At 45.3% G+C, this 19,114-nt stretch overlaps 1 long non-coding RNA gene across 2 annotated transcripts in view; it reads right to left on the minus strand.

Annotated features, from left to right (window-relative positions):
- LOC140655764 (uncharacterized) overlaps positions 1–11,291 on the minus strand; it is a 172,128-nt gene extending 160,837 nt beyond the window's left edge. For both annotated transcript variants that reach the window (XR_012043855.1, XR_012043854.1), the window contains exon 1: positions 11,203–11,291. This is a non-coding gene — a long non-coding RNA (uncharacterized lncRNA). The remainder of the gene's footprint in view (positions 1–11,202) is intronic.
- Positions 11,292–19,114: the final 7,823 nt, after the last annotated feature.

Raw genomic sequence — 19,114 nt, forward strand, 5'->3', positions numbered from 1 at the left:
AAAACACTACACTGTGTAAACAACCACTATACTGTAAGGAAATGCTCCTCCTTTAAAGACAGGTGGTGAACAACAGCAAGGTATCTAGGAGAATTCTTCAGTCACCCTCGATCATCCAGATGGACTGAGCCTGGAAAGCAGGAAATTTTTCTTTCCTTTAGAACCAGGCTCTGTGTGACCTCAGTCATGTCATTTTGCTTTCTCAACCTCTTTTCCCACCCAAAGATTCAGGAATGATTGTAACGACTCAAATGTCCAGCCAAAGGTCCCAGTGTGGTTACAGAAATACCACATCAAATGCCCAAATCATTAAAAAAAAATCTCTATTTCTAAAAGCTCCTGCGTTGTTTGTCGGAGATCTAACCAGTCTACACTGTGGTTCCGTTCTGGCCTATTAATCTGTTTTTTCTTCCCATTTAAAAAAAAAAATGCATTCAACCATGTCTCTAATATAGCACCAGCATTGGTAACCAGGAACCCTGATGTCCTCCAGCTGCAACATTTTGCTCTCATGGCATGGATTTCATTCTCACAGTTCCCTTTGTCTTCAAGTCCTTGTGTCAGTTCCATTCCTCATGTTACTCCACTAGCCTGTCCTGTTATTTATGTTATCATGTGATCAACTACTGCACTGCAAGTACTGCAGCATGCTGATGTATAAAGGCTTTTTTGTTTTTAAAGGGTGAGCTGACTTTTCCTGAAATGCACATAATGAGGAACTGCCAGAAATAACCACTGCCCTTGCCCAGGTTCAAAATACAATTCTGTAAAATATTCAATATGGGGTTTATTACATAGATCAGAACCTTGGCATTTATGTCAAACCTTAATCTGAAGTGAGAGAAGGTTGTACCGTTCTGCCATGGATCCATTTCTAAGATTGGGTAGAAAACTGGTCTACAAAAAGCTGTAAATCTTTTCTTTAAAATCATTTTCTTTAAGAGCTAGAATGCATCCCACCATTGCAGGGGGTGAAGAAATGGGACAAGGATGAAATGAAGGTGGGGACATGCTAGACTGAGGATTGGGCCAGAGGTCAGGACGGAGAGGTCTACTTGTCTATGGAGCAGTAGAGTTCCCATTACTATGAACATTTTGAATCAAACCGCCTGAGGTACCACAGCAAGCATCATTAGGAAAAACTCAGAGGGCAGAGAACTGACCCAGTTCATGCCTTCCTTTTGAAATGCCCATAATTAGGTCTTCCCTTTACCCTATTATCCTTCATTTTATTTCAAACCATCACACCTACATTCTCTCATTCATTCCTCTGAGTACAGTTAAACTCTATTAAAAACACCACTTTAACGAGAAACAAACAAAAAAGCAATATTATCTGTGCATGCTGCCCTCACCTGCTCTCTCTGCTCCAGCAGGTAGAAAAACACCATGTTCAAATTGGCAGCCAAGCTGTTTGTAGCTCTTTTGAACTATATCTTTAATTTCAGCTGCATCTGGGTTCAAAGAAACATCAGATTCCCGTCTGCATTTTATATCTCAGGCTCAAACAAGAACTCTCGGTTAAGAAGAGTAGATCCTTGCTCTATCTTTTGCAGGTATTCTTGAGGGCATCAAAGTTTCATTTGAACCGTTACCTTAGAGTCAAGAAATATATTGCTCATGGATCTCCAGGGAAAGTGACACAAGTGAAAGTTATTAAGTGCACAGCCTCAATATTTGTCCATCCCTTCCCAAAGAGACACAAGACAAGGCTACTCGCTTCCTGGACAATAACTGGTCAATCATTTTAAAGCCTGAGGGGGAGCAAAAGCACTAACTGTGGTATTAAAGCAAAGCATCATTAACAGCACTGTGTGTTCATGGGAGCAACATAATGAAAAGGGAATATTTATAGCCAATATCAGTTTATGCAGTGAGCATATCTGCCCCTAGCTCAACGCCCAATTCTTAGGTTTACTACACTTTAAAAAGTGGTCAGACCTAAATTTATAAAACCTGAGGACCTTTATCAGACAGCAGCTGTGCATGGCATGTCAGCATCACATCCTAAACTGCCAGATACAACTGCTTCACTGGCTGTACAAGATGGGCAGAAATCCTCCATTGCATCATTCCAGTCAGACAATAAACATGACCTTTTTAGTATTATTTTTCAAGTCTAACAGCTTTAAGTACACACCCCACCCCTCCCCATGCTCTCCCCCAAAAAAGAAAGCCTGCTTGTAACCCCCTGCAGAATTAACATGCTACCTGCCTCGTCAGGAGAATCTTGGCTCAGTAGCAGCATGACCTCGCTCAGAAGAATTTTGCTAAGACATGGCTAGAAAGCAAGTTGTCAGCGTCACCAGGCAACAGTGTGCCCAGGTTCAGGGGGCTGCACAGGCTGGCCAAGCCTGAAATGCCAGTGGATTTGGTGATATTTTGCCGAGTTTCGGTTGTCAGAGGTGGAGACGGCAACAGGCACGCTGCTGACAAGCCTGAAACTAAATGCACAGCTTTGAAAGCACAAGAATGAGAGCTGGTGGGAAATTTTATACATTTGGGCATTTATCACAGCAATAGTTGGTAGCTGGCAAGTTGTCAGCAAAATACAGAAGCACACAATGGATTATTTTCAACCAGCTTATTTTTGCAGCCAGTAGAAGAGGACAAGGTTGACAATTAACAGCAATCATGTTCAGAACAGATACCAGCAAATTAAGTCTGCTTATTTATTTTTTTTCCTCCTTGCCATGCAGTGCATCCTAAGGTCTGTGGATACAAGCAGAGAATAAAGTGGATGCTGAAGGGAAAACATAAGGTCTCATTTACAATGCAGTCAGGAGAACTGTAGGAAAGGGAGGATAAAATATTATTGCAAGCTAACTACAGCAGGGAAATGGCATGAGCCATAAGCAATGCTGCTGATAACAAGGCATTTATTTAGAAATTATGAAAACAGAGAAGTCAGCTTTTTTTCTTAGTGGATTTTTGGGTTCTCAGCCTTTCATTTTATGTTTAAATGCCCTTTTTTTTTACTCCTTTTCAGTGTTACTTCACAGCCAGATCGAGTCAGAGTTATTCTAGCTGATCTGTAGCTATGTGTTTAGAGTTCCATAGAAAAACTCTTCCTTAATTAGGGAGTGGGTTGAAGGGAGATGTTACAGGGGAACAGGACAGAGGAGGAGCTGGAATTTGTTCTTCACCATTGAGCCTCATGGAAGAGCTTCACAAGCTTTAAAGCTAGACAACCACAGCTGTTCAACATGACAAATGCAGGCTTTGTTTCGCTGAGCTCAAAGGCTGATCAGCTCATCCTAATTAGTTCAACAGCACAACTTTCCAGCTCTCAAAGTCTACCTATCCCAAATGCCCCATTACACAACATCAGAGCCCCAAATTTTTTTAAGGTCTTCAGGTGGACAGCGCTAGAAACAACTGCAGCCTTCATTAACACTGCACACTCCTAACACCCACAGGAGGGAGGCAAGTCTTAAAACAAAAAAGAAAATCAATGTGATCACAGTCCAGAGCACACCTTTCAATGTAGATTATCAAATAAGGCACTGTTCTTTGACTTTTTTTGGCTGACAGACTTGCAGACCTCTGGTCATTTCCCCAGCAAGGACTTTGGACCACTACAAGTAAAATATCTTTACAGTAGGCTGCAAGCTTAGGTAAACTGCTATTCTTTATTACTGCCAACATTCATTCCTGGCACATAGCACTTTTCAGCACTGTCTTTGGGAAAAAAAAATTATGCACGATGAATCTTCTTGTGACCTTTAGCGTAAACTTCCCACAACAAGAAGAATGCTTGAACTCTCTTGGCCAACGCGCGCATGCTCAGGCGGCACGGGAACCGGCTCGAGACACTGCCCTTTGGGCTTGCATCATTCATCAAGATAGGAGGCTGTCAGGCTCCTGCCTGACGTGCACTGGCCCAGGAAAGGGAAGCGGTGGCAGCTTACCTGAAGAAAATAATAGCATTCGGCTGGGTATTTTGGCAGGAGAAAAAAATCTACACAGCAAAATTATCCTAATGAAAAATTGGAAATACTTGCTGAACAGAGGCACTCTGAAGACCAAGAGATCATTATTCTAACCCAGGGGAAGCATATCCTTGAGAGCAGTTTGGGTGGGGTAACTGGAAGAGCATAAAGAGAATGCCAAAGCCTATGTTTAATGCATTAAAAGATTTCAACCATTAACACCTCATATCCCCATTTCACTCATGTTCCGCCTCTCCCAAAGAACCTGAATTCCACCATGAACTGTAAGGAAAGAGGGGGAGTATCACTGAAGGACACACCTAGGTAAAAATGTTTTTCCCCTCCTTGCTCCTTTTTATATTTGTATAGGAAACCAAAGACTACTTTTCATATTTACTCTGGGAGTGAAGGCAGTAATCCTTCCCACAGCAAAAGTATCACCTGGAGCATCTCATACTACCGTCTCAAGAACTGCATCGAACTTGGGAGGGATTAATGTTTTTCCTTTTTTAATTTACATTTACAACATGAATCCAGAACTCCTTGGCTTATGCTTTGTACTCAAAAGGTTAAAATCATTTCCTTTATGAAGATGTTTAGGGTGTGAAGAAAATAAATAGGTGCAATAAAAATAAATCAGCTCTTGCTTTGCTGGTTAATACATGTAACCTTGCCTATTGCTTCATTCAAACTCCTTCCTCACAAAAGCTTTGGAGAGCAGAGAGGCAAACTTAAAATAAAAATGACAGTGGAGAGAGAGCGGAAAGAGAGAGGAAAGGAAGGAAAGATGAGTTTTCAGATGAGATCGGAAAACAGATGGGGAGTGACTGAGGCACAGAGATTCATTGTTCTTGCAGAAATAGCTCTGAACAGATTATTAAAAGCAGCCCATCTTACACTGTCACACTGATGCACAGGAGTCTTTCCTAGAAAATCTAGCAGCTTTCTCCCCCATTCCCAGCTCACAGCTTTCTGCAATCAGTTCCACAAGTAACCACATCCTTTCCCTTGAGATCTTCTCTTCCTTTTGCCCCTGCCTTATTCTGGACACAGCTGTGAGGGTGCACTCAGCCTGCCTCACACCACCTCTTTACTACCTGACAGTGCAAGCAGTAGTTGTCCCAGGGCTTCTCCACTTTATTTCAGAACACTGAAATTAGGAAAGGCAATCTAACAAGGTAAGCACATAGTGAAGCTTTTCCCAGTGCTCAGATGCACTGTTGGAATATAAGAACATGAGCCTCAACTTTTAATTCTCTGCATAATTGAGCACAGTAGATTTGACTCCTACAGCATACTAACATAAGACTCAGATCTGCTTCACTAAGCGTGACAGCCTCCAATTTGACTGCTGAATCTTGCTTTGGCTGCATGAAGGTCAAGACACATACATATTTTGCATACATGTGTTGTCCATCTTTGCTAAAACCAAACTCGGTTTTTCCTTAACTGGAAGGAGAGCTTTGATGGATGGCAGAAAAAAAAACCATAGAGCTCCTTGGTTAGGTTTGAGGGAACTATGCAGATAAGACTTGAAAAATTTAGTCACCAGCAAGACCATGCAGACACTTCAGAGAAAAACATTCACCTTGCTTCATGAATTCATTGTTAAGGTATAGGCTTTGCTCAGATTCTTGATCAACTGCCCCATCAACCTGATTCTGTCAACCAGGATCTTGACACTCCTAAAAAAGAATAAATTATGGTCCAGGCAAGGAATTTGCTCTTGTTATGCCTTCTAACATCCTGAGAGGTGAACACAAGCTGTGCTTACAAGTTGCCGAACTTATCACTGCCTGTGCCCTATGCTGTGCTTAACCACTGGAGCACAGGTATAAATTATACTTAGTGGAACAAGGCCACATGTGAGCTTCACAATTTATTAATGGAGAATTTTGAAGTGACTTTCACTTGCTATAGGTGTAATGCCTAGGCTTATTTCAGCCTTTCCAATGGAGGGTCACCTTTCCGAAAAGATTTAAAGCTTTTCAGATAAGATTTTCCTTTAACACAAAGGAGCAGAGCAAAGGAGACATTCCCCCCTTTCCTCCCCCAACCACACTGATTATGATATATGGCAAGTGGTGAAAAGCAATTTCTAAGAGTATCAAGTATGTTTTTGCTCAGGTCCTCACTTGAGGAAAGCTGCATTGCCTGCCCACTGGCAATTGATTTGCCAGGTTCCACTTTAAGCAGCAGACTGCCACAGTTACCCAGGCATTTCACACGCCTTGCATGGTCACTTATGTCAAAAATACAAAGTCTTTTTTGAGTTCTCCAGAATACACTGGAGAGGTAATTTGGCAACTATCAACAGCTTCAGGGCATCTTCACTTGCCACATCGATACATTGCCTTAGGTTTTTGCTTAGTATCACTTCATAACAATTTCAAGAATGCTCTAAGGGTTTGAGTTTTAAAGCTTTCTGAGGAATTTTATCTTTTCAATTCGATAGCAAGTTCTACCAAAAGATCTAGGGCTTAAGGTTTGGCATCATGGATGGTGCCCTACAACAACAGCCCTTGCACATAGCTGTGTACTACTAACTCATAGAAAAACAAAGGCACAGTATGTGGAAGACCAGCTTTGCATACTGCTCCCTAAAATACAGGGCTTCACTCCTGTCAAGGCATTTGGATCTGCCAAGAGTGGCCTATGGGATCACAAAGGAATTGCCTCAGAGGCAGAAATACCATCCATATTTCTAGCCTCTGTCCAAGCCACTGACCTCTCCCTTCACTGCATGTGTGACAGCAAGGATAAACAGAGCCACTGACATGTTCAGACTAACCCCTCAGATATCCAAACCTAGGCTAGGACCCTTTCAAGGACTACAGGCACCTCAGGAGACATATCTCTGGAGACAACACATCAAGAAAGAAATTTCAGTACCAGAACCTCAATTAACTCCATTTTTTCTAGAGCTGGGATGTACCTGGGCAAGCAAGCTATGAAGCCTGCTGATCACCAACCATCTATGTGACTGACAGCCTCATACATCATGCCAGTGAAGAAAGAGTTGTGATGGATGGTTTCTCTTACTTGAAAATACATCCTAACAGCGCTATTTGTTGTTCATGGTACCATTTAGCTGCAGCTACGCTCCTGTATCTTGTGACCATCCCTGCCTCATGCCATCCACAGATTTCACAGCATTAATGTTGTTTGACCCTGATCAAATCTCGTCTTGCCTTTTCCCAGAGCATGTTGTAGGATGGAGCTTCCACTTTAATAGAAATCATCAGCCTTCACTTGACTAGCATTCCTCACCCAGTCCCTTGGCTTAATATCACCCTATACTCCTCCAGTTCTAGACCTCTCCTCTCCCTGATCAAGACCCTTCTCAAGTACAAAGGTAAGAAACAAATTACTCTTAACTTGTGGCATCTCACCGGAGATTCTTATTTCCAGAGACACTCCTGTAAGCATATGGGAAGACTTTTGTAGCTTTCCCCAAGACTGCTGCTGCTGTTGTCACAGAGAAGAAAGTCCTCCCCTTGAGAAATGAGCTCTTCTGAAAATTATTGAATCCTTCACTATTTTTCTGAAGTCGTTCAATGCTGCAAGTGCCAGCAATGGATTATATACCATCTCATGAACAGCCATAAAAATAGCTGGAAAAATCACCTTAAAATTGTGTCTGTCTGCCAGAAATCTTGCTATCTGGCACCACTCAGCTCAGATCATCTTTTGCCTTAAGAGTTACTCTGGTTTTGTAGGGTTGCACAGGTACAGAGCATTTGCATATGGATACAAAGCAGTATTTTCCCTGGCTTTTTTGATCTTGTTTTATTATTGACCCTAATAAGCCTGAAAAATCAAGGTCACACATTGCTCCAGATGCAGCAAGCTACGCAGTGGTCACCAAAAATCCTAGAGTTCTACTAAGTTCCTTGGGGTTGTGCTTCCCCCACCCCAGTAAGATTCCCTCTCCTTACGGTTTCTCACATCTTCACCTACCACCAGACTCAGTCCTGACTACTTTCACAGAGCCACCTTTACCTGCTCCTCCTGACCACTGACTCTCCACTCTGAAGTGCACATTCCCACTGTCTACCAACCAAGCCAAAATGGCAATGATTTTTCATGAGCTCAGAATTTTGAAGAAATTCTCCAAAGTCATGGATTAAACCGGAACTTGAACTAACACCTCTAGGAGCATGAGATCTGTGGACCAACATAGTCCTTCACACACCTTCAGCAGAGCCAGGCAATCGCCACTTCAGTTGCTGTCCAAGGACCCTTCGTAACTGACATATCATTAGGTGAACTCTCCGCAACTGTGTTTTCACCCGACCTGAAAGATTCCAATTTGTACCATGTTGGGTTTTTTCTCCAGCATAACATTTTAAATGCCTCCATAAGTTCTTGAAAGGCATAGACAAGGGGGCAAGGTAGCCATCACTTTGGCATTTTTTTTACTTGTTCTCAGAGAACTAGTCTGTCTTCCAACAAAATAAACTGAAGAATGCCTGTATCTCATGGTGGCCAAACAAAAAAGCCACCAGGGCGAAAAAAAAAATCATTAAAGCAGTCTTCAGCTTTGCTGTGGGCAAAGCCTTTCATACAGCTTGCTGTACACACCACTATTCCAGGGATCTTATTTTATGTCACTAACCACTCCAAACACATGCATGGACAACACATGTTGAACAAAATAGTCCATATGGCATCCCTTATACTCAAATGGAGAGGGCTTTGCAGACGCGTGCTCCAAGGAGGCAAGCTGGTTGCTGGGCAGGTCCATTGCTGACCTCTGATGGTCAGAGCCAGATTTACATGGCCAGGGACAGTCTCCAGGACAAGGTGGAAGGATCCCCCACCCTTGTGTTTGTCACTCCCGAGGTTAAGAACAAGCAGCTCCTGAGCTGTTTATCTCAGTTCATCTAGTCATCAGTGACAAGCTCGGGGTGAAAAAACCAGCTTGGAGAAAAGCATTACTTTAACCCAACTGTCTCATCTTTGCAGAGACCAGTTTGAACAAAATCTTGGATCACAGGGACAGGACGAGGTTGTAAGTCAGTGGCAAGACCATCCTTGAAAATGGAATTGAGGGAACCATGCCGTGCCCAGACCTCACCCAACCACAGTGAATACGTTCACAGCACACCAGTGCCCAGTTATAACACATGGGGGGACCTTAGCGTCCAGTATTCTGTCTGCTCAGCTACATCAAGTTCAGCGATGATGGTATTGAAGCTACTGAAACCTCTTGTCCCAGCAACCACAATTGGCTCAGGAACTCCAGTCCAGATATGAACACTCAAACTGGGATCCACCATGACCGATAATTGGACATGGCCATAATCAATGTTTCCTCACTGCAGACCAACATGACAGAAATCTTTAAATAGGAAATACGTTGCAGGAGGTAGGCACTGGAGAAGGGGTGAGGCATTTCAGACCAACTGCTCCCTTCCCACCCTGTTCTTCCCCCCTCCTCAAAAGTCATGGGAGCTAAAATAACATTTATTTCAGCAAATGTCAGAAGGAGGAACTTTCATGACTCATCAGCTGTTGTTTTAGCCTGCAAGGGACTATAAATTACACTAATTAGAACATGGTATTTTTCTTGCAGTTATACAAAACACTGTCTCTTCCTGTGACATCTAAGAGCAGAGCCATCAAGCAGGAGCGTGCTCTGTGCATGTTTTAACTAGAATCCACAATTCACTTGCATGAAAATCCTCCTAGCAGCAAATTGGTGAGAGCTGGCAGAGTGCATCAAGAAAGCTGTGCTGAATTATGAGAGGAGGGAGAGTAAATTAGTGGCCAATCAAACCTGTCCAACCAGAAAGGGAGCCATTCCTTACTGTCAGGGACTACAGCACCAGCATCACTTTCACTCTGAGCAGAAAGAAGGTAATTTATGGGGCCTTCAGACACTCACACCATCAGTCCGTGCAGATAATAAGTTCAGCATTTGTGACTGTGTGTTTTCTGGGAGCAGCTTATTTGCATTTAGCCACATACACACATGCACAATCTTAGACAAGCCAAACTGAAAAGCCTGGCTATAAGCTGTCACTTCAGTTTTCAAGCCTGAATTATCCCAGCAAAGTAAAAGCAGAGATTTATTCAGAGCCCAACATCCTAAATCTGGCAATTACAACAGGCTCCTGCAGAGCCATTGCCCTGACTCACCTTCCAGCAAGACTCCTTCAGGGCCAGATACAAAAAGGGTTTTTTCTGCCACGCTCCTAGAGTGTGGCAGTGCATTATGGAGCCCCAGTCTATACATGCCCCAAGGTGGGCATGTATGTGAACAATGCACCCATAGAATAACTGTAGCGATGAGGAGAGAGCTGCCCTAAAGCAGAGCTGCTTCTTGCAGTGCCCTATTCATCACAACAGAGTTTGAGGGCTTTGGCTGATTTTCCCTTTCTGAGGAGAGAACTGCCTGACCTATGAAGGCTGATGGGACTCAGTTGCCCACCGACTGGTGATGGTACAGCTGAGCCCGGAGCTATGGGGCAGGCTGGAGGTGGATTTGAAGCAAGGAGAGACCACTATCCTTGGCCAACAAGTTATGAGCTAGATCTAGTCACACGTTTTTTTCCTCAAAAAGCTGTATTTTTCTCCTGGAGAGACAATGACCTTCCTCAAAACAGGATTCCCTGGTGTTTCACAACATTTTAAAGAGTTTTTTAAGTTCAACACTAGTTATTGTATTGATTTTCATTAAAATCTTGTGTGCCACTGTCTAGAAACAATAGAATATCTACATTTTGTATTGCCACGAGGCTTCTCAACAATGTGAAAAATTTTGAAAAAATAAAACTTTTTTTTTTAAATAAAAGAATACCATCTTGGTTGCAAAGCCACCGCACAACCCAGAGCCGAAGGCAGGACTGCCTCCCTCCAGAAACTCCCGACACAAACCCTACAGCAACACTGTCCGCTTGTGCTTTGCATGGAGATTGCAATCCAGAGGATGGAGGGGAACAGCGAGGTGCAGAGCCCTCAGATTAATGCTGTGCTAAGAAATAAAAGCCTTTGGCACCAGCAAAACCCAAAAGAGCATTTCCCCAGCTGTTTGGAGCAGGGGCCTGCAGGGGTCCCTCTTACTGCTGCTTGCAAGCCACCACCACCGCAGCCAAAAGCAGCTGGAGAGCGAGTGCTTCAGGGCAGCTGTTACAACAACCTCCTTCCCACCCCAAGTGGGGGGCACAGAGATGGACCCAGCTGCCTGCAGATGCCTCCCATGGACAGGCCCCCCAAGCACTGGCTCCCTGCCCCTCCGCCCGCAGGGATGTGCCGAGCTCCTCACCTGCATGCCACCTCTGCAGGGAAGAAACAGCCATGTTTCCTTCACCCTTTCTGCTGAAGTTAGCAGCTCGAGGAGTTCAGCAGTATTTGGCGGACATCTGGCCACTTGGATTTCCAGACAATGACTCATACACACATCCTGGGACAGCAGAACCTGCGGCATTGAGAAGGGGTATTACCAAAGGTCCCACTTTCTCTTGATTGTGCAAGCTTTAATTGGCACCTGAGCCTCTTTTAGACCAGACAAGCAAGGGGCTAGTTTGGGTGTTACAGTCACCCCCCAAAAACAGCCCCTCTGGCAAGGCAGCAATACGCCAGCAAGGGGAACCAGACAAGGGTCCGCAGGGGGATTTGAATATGCAGCTCCACAATCCAGGGCATCACCAAGGGAGCAACAATACAAGTTAGAAAATGAATTCCTTAAACAGAGGGAAGGATTCAGAAAGTTTGTTTCTGCTGTTTGCCATGAACCACAGCCCAGGTGCAACACAGGAAAATCTCCTGAGAAAAGAAGTCACCAGCACCCTGGCCCAGGTTAGCAGAGAGCAGGTTCTTGCCCTTCACACTTTACTAACACAGCACAGTCATCCATGAGCTATCAAAGTTTCAAGAGCCCTAATCTAGAATAACACTTCTCAGCCAGAGGATTGTGAAAGACAAATAGGACACCACTAGGTGCTGGAAATATCATTCCTTTCAGTACAGAAAATGTTGCTAGTCCACCGCTGGCCAAGATCTACATCATCTTTTTGAAGCATGTACAAATGTAAACAGGCCCAGCATTTTCTCACTAGGGCTTTTTAACTCTTAATTTCACAGTAAACAGAATCAAAAAAGAGAGGAAAAATCTTTAGCTTCTGTTAAGCTACCATCACCCCAAAGAGACAGAGATATACTGCTCTGGAAGGTCTCTATGCATTGTCCAGGCCACAGCAGGACAGAGCAGCTGGAGGCACAGCCAGCTAAAATTACCTAAAACCCACAGTATATTTGTCCTGTCCACAGAGCTGCTGCTCCTCAGACTTGCAGGTTTTCAGCAACTGCCAACAGTGCCTCTCTGCTCCCATGGGCCTTGCCCAAAAAGGACAGAGCTCATGCACCCCCTTGCTGCCCCCCCCCCGATCCCACCCTGCCCTGGCAAGGGAGCACAGGTCTCCTCTGTGTGAGGCTTGCTCAGTAAAACAGACAGCATATGGCATCCCACAATCAGCCTTATGATCTCATCTTGTCTGACTGCTATTTTTACAGCTTGTTATTAATAAGCATAAACTAGGAATTTGAGGTGCTGTCACGTTGGATATTCACAGACTTACAGCCCAGATGGTGTTTTATCGAGATTACAGATTGCCAGGCAGAGGAGCACACAGAGGGGAGCCAAGCACAGCTGCCCGCGGGCTCTACTCCTTATTCCCAGGACACAGGTGAGACAGGAGAACAGAGCAACAGATCTGTCCTCAAGTGAAAGAAAATGACCTATTAGCAAAACCATAGCACTAGTCCTACCTTGGTGAACTGATGGAGGATGAACCATGATTTGCAGCTCCCACCAGATTCAGCAAAACCAAGCTCTCCTGGGCGGCTGGGTGGGTATATGTACTCTCCGAGCAGGGGCATCATCAGCTCAACAGCTGAGCTCCATAACTTTCATTATTTCCAGCCACCCTGACGGCTATCACCTTCCCACTGCATTAGCAGAGAGGAGCTCAGTTTAGGAGACCTGTGGGTAGGCTCACCTGTGACTTTGCTGTCATCCACGCTGGACCTAGGCAAAGTCCCCACTGTCTTCAGGTCATCTCCACCAGTAAACCCCAACGCAGGGCTCAGGTGGGAATTAGTGCAAGCTTCAGGCTTCACAGCGTGGACTGGGGAGAATTCTGCTCCTGAGACCCAAGAGCAGGTCTGACCCGCTGTTTCATGGGCTGAATAGACACATGCTATAAAGAACGTGAAGACATCAGGGACTTGTAACACAGCTGCCCAACAGTGGCTGCATCCATGCTAGTAGCCAGAGTGTTGTCTGGAAGGGTTCACTCAGTCTAAGAGAGCATCAAGGCCAGATCATTAGATGAGTTCAAGGTCCACACTTCAGCCTTCAAGTTCTTTTAGCTTGGATGGACACCAAAGTCCCTGGGGGCACTGCAGCCCTACCTTGACTGGTTTTCCCATTATACCTCTTCCTGTAGGGACTGCCCCAAGAGAGGCTGCAACAAGCTCACTTTGACCAGGGAACAAAACTGGTCGCCTCGCTGACCTCGCAACCCGCTGTCGTTACAGGGGTCAGCCCTGCCCGTATCATGTGCTCAAGTATTTTGACCTACAGATATGGAGAACAGAATCTCTTTGAAGTTAGCAATATCCAGAGGAAGAAGGAAAGGGGAAAAATGCCCTCCAACACATGTGAGGCAGCACAGACGTGAAGGTGGCAGCAGCTTCTGGCAACCTCACAGGCATGGAGGGTGCACGCACACCACCGAGGCATTGGGGTGGTTTCCACACAGATAAGCAAACTTCTCCAGTCACTCAGCTGCAGACCAACCCATGGCTGCAGAAGTGTCTGCTCGTGTGCTTCGTACGACCTTGGCAGAAATACGGAGCTGGGGACAGAGTCATGAGGAAGGAGGCGAAACACTATTCACACATGACAACCAGAAGTAAGTGTCCTAGAGATGGGAATGCGTCCTTCTGACCTGACTGCAAAAGGATGGGGAAAGAAGAAATGCAGAAATGGGTCAGGGAAGGCAAAGTGTAAGAATAAAGCAACGGGAGGAGGAACAGGAAGAAGGCTGTAAGGTTATATGTAAAGAGGAACAAGGCTGGCTGAGAAAGGCAGTGGGAACCGGCTGTTCCAAGCAGCCCAAAAATACCGTCCAGCTGCGCGCAGCCACAGGGCCAGAGGCCAAGGCTGGGTGCCTGGCTGAGGGAGGAGGGGGAGATGTGCCTGGAAGGGGAGAGGAGGGGCAGGGAGGGCTGCCAACGCCTACGAGAGCTTTACAGACCTCACAGAACAGCCCAGGCTCCGGCTGTTCACTGGGCTCAGCCTGACACGCCGATGCCCAGGGTTGTTCCTGCAAAGCCAAGCACCCGAGCGCGATGGGGATGGGTGAACCCCCCCTGCTTCTGGAAGGTGAACGTGCGGTGCAGCGGCCGAGAGCACGTGTGTGTTGAAACCCCGTTAGTGCTCCCGCGTGGGCGGTTAACGGAGCGGTCCCTCCCTCCGCCGCCTGCCCTGGACGCGGCAGTGGAGGCTGGAAGGGCCTCTTGTCTTTAACGCCTCTTGCTGACCTTTACACGGGGCCGTGTGTGCTGCTGATTTATTTTACCCCACCAGGGACACCACTGTAGCAATGCATTAAAAAACAACAGCTTTCTGCTGCATGCAAGATACTCTGCAATTCGCTCTGACATCAAGGCAGGTTTGACAGGGGGCCTGTGTTGTTTTGGCTTTGGTTTTAATTAAAAAGGGTGATGTGTTTTTTAAACGGGCTCAGAGTTGACTCTTTGGCATGTTTGGCTGATCCTCCCCAACTCCTACTAATTTCCAGAGGAGCAGAGGGACTCCGACGCCTTTCAGGACGAGGCTACATGACTGCTCAGCCCCAGCTTTGGAGGATTTATGTCCCCTGCCTCTTCCCACTGGTCAGTGGGGTGCCTCTGCATCTTCTTCAGCCAGTTCCCAGGCCTGAGAGCTGAATCTGCCTGAAGTGACAGTTTCACCCCCAGCCCATCCTCCTTCCGCTTCCTCTGAGCCGTGGCAAGGTTTGGGCTGCCTTCTCGGGGCAGCCATGCGTTGTCCATGCCTGTCCCGGGTAGAGGGAAAGGAGGGGGAGATGGGGATGTGGCAAAACCACATCGTGCTCTCAGCCTTTCGGCCAGCTGGTAAACCACCAGGGAAACTGAGGAGGGAGCAGGATGCAAGGACCTCTTGGCAAGAAGCTTCTCGGCTATGGAAGACAGCTGAGGGAGTCGGTGGGCAGGGAGGAGACAGCATGGAGAGGAACAGGAATGATGAAAGTCTTGCCAAAACTAGGTCCACAGGATAACCCTATTCCAGCTACCTGGCCCTGAAGGAAGGAGCAAACCTCAGAGGTCCCACAGCACTTTCCTCCCTTCCATCTCCAGCGCCTGCCCGACCACCCAGGGCCCTGCGGGAGAGCAGAGAGCAGCTCCCTGCCCACAGCTGGCTGCATCCCCAGGAGGACATCTCCTCCTCTCACCCAGCTGGAAAACACACTGGGGAGGGAGCTTGGTTTTGAAAACAGAAAGGAGCATCTTAAAGCACCATTGTTCAGTGGGTAATTGCTTCCTTTCTTTCCCTCACTCCTGCTAAAGCCAGGGGCAATTCCTTCTAGCTGGAGGCAGCCTCCTCCAGGCTTCTACTTAAGTCCTTAAGAGAGACTTTCCAAAGAAATAATTGCTGCCTTTCTACTTCACAGTCTTAACGAATATCTTTCGACCTCATTTCAACACTTGGTGGGTTTTATTTAGGTGATGAATGGATTACCTTTTTTATTTTAGCTCCTGCAGTCTTTTCTCTTTTCTCCCTTTCTGATTCTTCTTCCTCTTTCAGTCCCAAAAAGGACACATATGTTTGTAAGGTCAATTCAGAACTATTCTTAGGATTCAATATTGTGCAAATTTAAAATTACTTCCAGCGGTAATGTTTAACTCTGAAAAATAAGGTGCTTTGGATCAAATGAAATAAGACTTTTAAGTAAGAAATATTGGTTTATCCCCTGGTGTAACCCTGCTTAATGCAGGCTAAAATTTAAATCCTTGCTCTCTAAGGACAAAATTGTCCATCAAATTCTTTACTAAAGCCTATAAACATCTCAGGAGGTGAGAAGGTCTCATCAGCTCAACACAGCCAACACATGATGGGGAAACTTCAGAGAAAAATGGATTTAATAAAGCAAATATGGTTTCAGTGGATGGTCTCACTATAGCAGCACTGACACAACCTTCTTTTTCATGCATGAAAGAACTGTACATTTGTATTCAGTGAGGACTGCAAAAGTGAAGATGAAGGAATATGTAGCCCTTACCTACCTAGGAGGAGGAACCACAGGCAGTAGTGAGCTGTGAGGCAGGACTGGAGCCCATCCACCAAAGCCAACCAGAGGGGAGCTGAAGCCTCCTGTACTTCCAAGAAAATCCCTGCATTAGCACATTATATCTTTAGTCTCCTAGTCAGAGTATATGTTCAATGTCTGGATTTTTCCCCAAGTTTCTTCTTTAGTCCCCAGGAGGCCAGGACTTTCTTCTTGCTGCAAACCACTGGATGATATCGTTCGTTACAGCATCTACTTGCCTGGTGGGCTGTGAACCTGTGGGGTGCTCTGAAGAGAAAGAATGACTGAGTGACAGTTCCTCCCTGGTGAGAGAGGTGAGGAGGGAGAGATCCGGGGTGCAATAAAACAAGAAGAAAGTACAATGCAGACATACCGTATCGATTTGCTGCATAGGGAGATGAGCTTTTACCTGGTATCTAAGTGCACAATTTAGATTACTTCTTCACCAGAGGAAAGAGGTTGGAAATGAAAATGAAATTATCAGAAAGATGCTTAAAGGAATGACGGGACTGACTGTCTCCAGCACAACTTGTTTTTAGGACTATCTTGGCACAGGACAAGTAAGGACAGGCATAGTGACACCTGACATTACAGGATTAGGTTTTTGGGAGACCCCATATGACACAAAGGTGAGAAAAGCTGAAGACACATATTCCGTACAGTGTAAGTAACTTAAAATCACAGATGTACTGAAGACTGAAAGGGACAGAGACCTGTTTGAGAGCTGACCCTTGACAACCATAGCAGTCTAGCAGACTGACCATCTGTCCCAATATTTTCCCAAAGCAGTCCTGAAGACTGCAATGCCACGTGCTGTCACGGTGCAAGTGCTGAGCAAGAGCACCTAGGGTTTAGGAGCCCATGAGTTGGCTAAAGCCCACGTGAAAAGCAGGAAAAAAATCATGATGATTCCCTACAGAGTTCAAGAAAGTATCTGAACCCTTTCCAGCCAATACACAAGTTCAGAGTCAAGCAAATATTTCCCAACACCTCAGTCTGTCACTTTGGTTTTGCCTCCTTATCGGCTGTGGATTGGCCATGTTGCATTCCTTCTGCTCTCCAAAAGGCCAGGGATAAATCACACACAAATGGTTTGAATGCCTGAGACTTAAGCTCTTGCTTAAAGTTAAGCATGTGGTTAAGTGATTTGCTGGTGAATTTAAGCTCTGGAGCATTTTGCTGAATTGGGCCTAATGGGTTTGTCCCAGTGGAATAGTCAGATTTGTAGAAAAGCTAAAAAAAAAAAGTTCTTAAACAAATCACATTACTTCAGAAGTTCAGTAAAGTATTATTCTTTTTATGCTTCAGGTATAGTTTTGCAGGGAGGGTGGTCTTATTTTATCAAGTGAACTCATCTTCATTACATATATGGACAATTTATACCTGTGAATTGCACCGGCTCTTCCTCTCCTCCCTCTCCAATACACAACCATAGATAAGCTTTCCTCTGAGCTAATGTATTGGCAGAACAAAAAGTTCTTTGTGAACAATACATTTATTGTTACAGTTTTTCAAAATAAATATTTTTTAAAAACATTAAAATTGAGCCAAGGGGTTGGGGGGAGGGGGTGTAAAGAAGGGATTTGTTTTCCTGAACACCTTCTCAAATGAACATTATTGCTAAACAAAGACACATCAGAAGACGCTTTTAATTAAACTGATTTATGGGATAATTCAATGGATTTCTGCCAGTTTACACCAGCAGAGAATTTGACCCTAGGTGATTCTGTGTGTGGGAGATATTTGTATTCTGAGTTGGGGGCTTCAGGGGGATATTTGAATTTTAGATAGTCAATCTCTATTTGTGCTTATCATACAGCAAAACCTTGAGGTGCCTTTACAGGTTGATTATAGATTGTCCTTATTTGAGATGATTCTTTCTTTAAATAACAAGAACATGAAAAAAAGCCCAAACTTGTATAACTTTGGTTGATACGTGCATTTTGTCGGGCCTGAGAGGGAGGAAGGGTACCACCAGCCTGAAAATTTTTCTTATTGTGAGCAATGTTGAGGAGAGGCCAGTCTGGAGAAGCACATGAAAGCTTTGCATGGGAATACCTCTGCACGCCTTGTCTTAGAAAATCAGATTCAGTCTTTGGATGTTTTCCTCTGGCTGAGCATCTCTTCACATCTGGCAGCTTCTCTCACCCAGTCCTCTCCCCAGGACCCTCCTGCTTTTTCAAAAGAATGAGGACGTATAATCCTCAGCAAGCCCTCCCTCCTCCCCGCTTCAAGCCACTTTAGAAACCTCTGCCAAGAGCCTGTCTCTCCGGTACCGCAGCCGGCTAACAGACTGCGGGCGACACCAGATGTCCTCTCATCTTTATCTGTACATCTGCAGGCTGCAAGTCCTGGAAGCTCCTCTTCTTTGTGCCACTGAGAGACAGATATTCATCTCATCCCAGGCCCATGGGTTGAGAAAAATGACATGAAAATGCAGCCTGCCAGACTGGACGGACTGGTTAAGTCAATGTAGAAATTAGAAGAGTGACTGCAGAAGGACACACCGGGTAGGCCAAAAGCCAGTTGATGTCTTGAGGAGTGGGTATTTTCCAGCAGCTGCCTCCGTTCCTTCTGGTAGTCATGTCTAGCTTCTTCAGGAGAACATGAAATAACTCCCTGCTACTCTCTATCCCTTGACAGTCATCTAAGAGCACAACACACGTTTTAAGCAGGTACCTTGGTGCATTCCAGTTTCCAGATCTTCTCACGTATGCAGCTCACTATTTGTGCCAGTGTCTATGCCAGTGGCTGCAGAGAAAGTTTTTTAAATGGCCAGTTAAAAGATTTAGGCTAAGGACATGTCTCTCTTTCCATAACCATACAGAAAGTTTGATCACATAT

This window comes from Ciconia boyciana, chromosome 8 (genome assembly GCF_034638445.1).
Source record: "Ciconia boyciana chromosome 8, ASM3463844v1, whole genome shotgun sequence".
In the NCBI taxonomy this organism is placed as follows: domain Eukaryota; kingdom Metazoa; phylum Chordata; class Aves; order Ciconiiformes; family Ciconiidae; genus Ciconia; species Ciconia boyciana.